Below are 5302 nucleotides of genomic sequence, written 5' to 3' on the forward strand. Positions count from 1 at the left end.
TCTGCCACTCTCTGTCTCTTTCTTGGTGCATTTAGTCCATTTACATTCAGAGTAATTATTGATAGGTACAGGTTTAGTGCTGTCATTTTGATGTCTTTTTCGTGTGTTGTTCACAGTTTCTTTGTTCCACTTAATTTTCTGTGCTGAGTCATTTTTCTTTATGTACTTTCTTTTCATCTTTTTGATTATTGTTGATTTTGTATTAGCTGAGTCTTTATGTTTTTCTATTTTGACCTGTAGGATTGTTACTTTCCTTTGTGGTTACCTGAATATTTACCCCTATTTTTCTAAGTTTATACCAGTCTTTTATTTCTTTATATCTCCGTGGCTTCCTCTCCATATGAAAAATCTATGTCTACATTTTTTAAGTTCCTCTTTTTTGTTTTAATGTTGTTATATTTTACATATTGACATTTTTTTCCCCTATTTTCAGTGTTTTAGCTTTGGTTTATTTTTGTGACTTTCCTATCTGGGTTGATATCTGGTTGCTCTGACCTGTGTTCTAGTCTTAGGTTGTTATCTGATGTTACTGATTTTCTAACCAGAAGACTCCCTTTAGTATTTCTTGTAATTTTGGTTTGGTTTGGTTTTTGAAAATTCCCTAAACTTCTGTTTATCCAGAAATGCCCTAATTTCACCATTATATTTGAGAGACAGTTTTGCTGGATATATAATTCTTGGCTGGCAATTTTTTTCCTTCTGGGCTTTGTATATGTCATCCCATTGCCTTCTTGCCTGCATTGTTTCTGCTGAGTAGTCCGACCTTATTCTTATTGATCTTCCTTTGCAGATGACTTTTCATTTATCCCTAGCCGCTCTTAAAATTCTCTGCTTGTCTTTCGTTTTGGCAAGTTTGATTATAATAAGTCTTGTCGACTTTCTTTTGGGATCTACCTTATGTGGGGTTTGATGAGCATCTTGGATAGACATCTTTTCGTCTTTCACGGTATCAGGGAAGTTTTCTGCCAACAAATCTTCAACAATTCTCTCTGTATTTTCTGTTATTTCCTCCCCATTCTGGTACTCCAATTACTCATAGGTTATTTCCCTTGATAGAATCCCACATAATTCTTAGGGTTTCTTCATTTTTTTAAATCCTTTTATCTGATTTTTCCTCAAATAAGTTAGTGTCAAGTGCTTTATCTTCAGTCTCACTAATTCTGACTTCCATTGCCTCAATTCTGCTCCTACGACTTTCTATTGAGTTGTCTAATTCTGACATTTTATTGTTAATCTTCTGGATTTCTGATTGCTGTCTCTTTATGGATTCTTGCAGCCTCTTAAATTTGTCATTATGTTCGTCTCTAATCTTTTTAATTTCCTCTATTGCATGTTCTGCATTTTGCTTAATTTCCTTCCTAATTTCTTGAAGAGTTCTGTATATTAATCTTTTGTACTCTGCCTCTGGTAATTCCAAGAAATTTTCCTCCTCTGGAAAATTTCTTGATTCTTTATTTTGGGATCTTGCTGAAGCCATCATGGACTGCCTCTTTATGTGATTTGTTATTGGCTATTGTCTCCGAGCCATCAATAAGTTATTCTATTTATTTATTTTATGTTTGCTTACTGTGTCCTAATTTCTTGTTTTGTTTTGATATCCCCAAATAGGCTGCTCGTTTGAGATAGTTTGATTATTGGCAACTTTAAAGCTCTAATGTCTTGTCACCAAGTGGTTAGATTTGTTACTAGGTATGTTAGCTCAGCAGTCTGCCCAGTCCTCCAGTATGAATTCAGCTCAGGTACCCAGGTAGATAGCCACCAAGTGTGCGGTGCAGGTTCTCACCTACAATCCTAGACAGGCATGTATGATTGGTGTACGCACAGGCATCTCGCTGCAGCAGGGGGACACACTCTGAGCAAGGTAAGAGGCTGATGGCTGCCCCCGAGTGTCCAGCAGGAAGGTGTGTCCCTGTTCCCTAGAGCACTTAGGTGGGTGGGTTTTGCAGCCAGACTGTGAGCACACAATGCTGTTGGCTGTAAGGACTGGGGGGCACCTCTTACTCTTGGTTCCTTATTGCAGGTGGCTAAGTAGCATGGGTGGAGCCACCAGTCCTCAGGACCCTGATGTGGGTAGGTGAAGACCCTGCTTAATGGGCAGAGCAGACTCAAATGTCACGAACCTGCCACTTCACAGCTGAAACAGTTGAAGTCAGACTTCAGGTGTATACCCTGTTGTACTGCGATAATGAGGGCCTATGCTGTTGAAATGAACCCACACAAGTCTATGCAGTGGGAAAGGCACTCAAAGTCCGTGGATCCCTTATGTCTGTGTCTAGGCAAGGGAGCTGTGCCTACCCTGAGTTCCTGGCTTAGAGGAGCCAGCAGTTTATTTTTTCTCCTGTTTATTAATTTGTTCACTCTCCAAGGCCAAGAGAATGGCTCAGGGTGTGTGACGGTTCCTACTTCTGGCCCAGGGGACTCTGCAATTGCTTAAGCTGGTCCAGGATTCAGTGCAGAGCAGAAAGTGGGGAGGTAAATGAGAAAGAGTTTTTTCCCTGAGGGGGGTGTTTTTGATCCGCACAGTAGGCCAGACGCAAATACTTATCTTTCAGCAGTTGAGGGCTGCTTCTCACTGGTTCTACATGGCCGAGTAGACTTTCAGCTGCTGGGTCTCTTCCTGTGCGGAATACACCTCCCGAGCACGGATGCTTTCCTGCCTCACCTCTCACCCCCAAGGTGATCAGGCCTGAAGGGCTCAGGCTCTCACCGGGTCAGGTCTGGTACCTCCTTGCTGCTTCCGAAAAATCTTTTCCTCCCCCACCAATCAGTCTGGTTCCTCAACTTTGCCTTCGATGTTCAGTGCTCCTGGATTGTCATATATAATCGAATCATTTGTTTTTTGGGGTCTTTGTTGTAAGAGGGTCCACTGGAAGCGTCTGACTACTCCACCATCTTGGCTCCGCCTCCAGCCATGGTGTTTTCAGTTGCCTCATTTGCCTGCAAAAGCTAGACAATGAATAAGGAAGACTGAAGAATAATTGATGCCTTTGAATTGTGGTGTTGGTGAAGAATATTGAATATACTATGGACTGCCAGAAGAATGAACATATCTGTCTTGTACATCCAGAATGCTCCTTAGAAGCAAGGATGGTGAGACTTCGTCTCTAATACCTTGGATATATTATCAGGAGGGATCAGTCCCTGGAGAAGGATATCATGCTTGGTAAAGTAGAAAGTTAGTGAAAAAGAGGAAGACCTTCAATGAGATGGATTGACACAGTGGCTGCAACAATGGGCTCAAGCATAACGATTGTGAGAATGGTGCAGGACAGGGCAGTATTTTGTTCTGTTGAACGTAGGGTTGCTATGAGTTGGAACTGACTCAACGGCACCTAACAACAACAACTAACTTAGATCTTGGTGGTTAGAACCTACCCAGTGGCACCATGGAAGAAATGCCTGGCAATCTGCTTCATTAAAAAGACAGCCAAGAAAATGCTACAGATCAGTTCTACTCTGTTACACATTGGGTTGTCGTGAGTCGGAATTGACTCAAAGGCAACAGGTTTGGTTTTTGTTTTATAGTGCAATTCTGGAATCTAGGAATACAATGGAACAGGCAATCCCGAGGGTTTTACAACATGGATGTTTTATTATAAATCTCAATATGAGGCAGCATATGTTTAGACTGAGACTTTATTTTCTATTCCAGGGGTAGGTTAGAAAATAAGTCCTCTAGTGGCGGATTGATGCTCCAACCAGATTCAGAACTGCAAAAGGGATTATGAAGAAGTCAGGTAGCTTATTAATAAGAAATCCTTTTTTGTTGTTTAAAAATACACACCTTTTTTAACCTGTCTCTTTCTTTACACATGCAGCCGGGTAAGTCTTTCTTCCAGAGCACATTGCCCTCTACCTTAAAAAATCTTCAGAGGCTCCTAGTTTACTATCTCATCAAGTCTAAACTCTTGTAGCTGACCTTAAAGGCCCATCATAATTTTCTAGTATGCTTCTTCCTCCCCTTCTCCTACCACATTTCCCTCTACTCCTCAGTATTTATCTTCACCTTTATTCAGTCTTCACCCAACTTGCTCACTCCTGACTCTTCCCTTATTGTTTCTGTGACCACTGATTATATGTCATTTATCAGTGATGCCCTGCTCGCTTATCTATACTACCTTTGGTCTCTTTCCTCCAGATAGCTTTCTCTGACCATTTTCATTGGCTTTGTACATTCTCAACGTTACAATAAAAGTCTTTACCATGAAACTTTAGCACTTGAATACTTATTGTCCTTTGTCACTCAAGAATTATTTCCTTTTGTTAACTTTATCTAAGGTTTGGGACCAAGACTCATACTCTTCTTTCCCCAGTATGTTCAGATAGTGTCAACACCTCACTGCTGTGTGTTAAGAACCTGTAGACTGAACAGATTATTGGCCCAACGCCTGACCTCTGGATTTAGCTTCAGCTTAATTTTTTCAAATTGCATTTCCTTAACTTTCTAAAAAATTACATCAAAGAACATCTGAAAAGAACAACCTGAACTAGGTTAAGTGTCCAGTTTCTTGGTGGTCTTTTAGATAGTCCTAATATGTTGCTGAGAAAACTAAGGCAAACTTTCTCCCACCTTACCATTACAGTTACTATTACACTGTGATTGAATTTTTACTGTTTCCTGCTATTCCTGAGTTTCTTTCATCTCAATTTTTAGAACTTTGTTTTTCAAATATCAGTACAGCTTAGGGATTTCAGCATTTGGTTATTGTTAAAAAAAAAAAAATCTACATTAAGTGGATTTTCTCAGATTGTGGAAGTAATGTCTGCTTATTGTAATAAGTTGAACAATAACTGTATATAAAATATAATTTCTTATTCCCCCTTCTCTCTTCGATGAAGTTAGTTCTCTTCCTCCCAAAAAAAGTTAAACCAGTAATGATTCCTTCCACACCGTCTTTATACTCATACAAATTTATGCATATAATTATACATATTTATACACAAATATTATGAATATTTATACATATATGATATACATGTGCAACCAAAAAACCAAAAACCCATTGCAGTCGAGTAGATCCTGACTCATTATGACCCTATAGAACAGAGTAGAACTGTCCCATTCAGTTTCCAAGGAGTGCCTGGTGGATTTGAACTGTCGACATTTTGGTTAGCAGCCATAGCCCTTAATCATTACACCACCAGGGTTTATATGTATATGTGTATGTATGTATGTGTGAATTTTTTTCTTTTATCTTTTTTTTTTTATTGTACTTCAGGTGAAGGCTTACAGAACAAATAGTTTCTCATGAAACAGTATTACACATATTGTTTTATCACATTGGTTAACAACCCCACAACA

The sequence above is a fragment of the Trichechus manatus genome, unplaced genomic scaffold (genome assembly GCF_000243295.1).
Source record: "Trichechus manatus latirostris isolate Lorelei unplaced genomic scaffold, TriManLat1.0 scaffold00043, whole genome shotgun sequence".
NCBI classification, from domain to species: domain Eukaryota; kingdom Metazoa; phylum Chordata; class Mammalia; order Sirenia; family Trichechidae; genus Trichechus; species Trichechus manatus.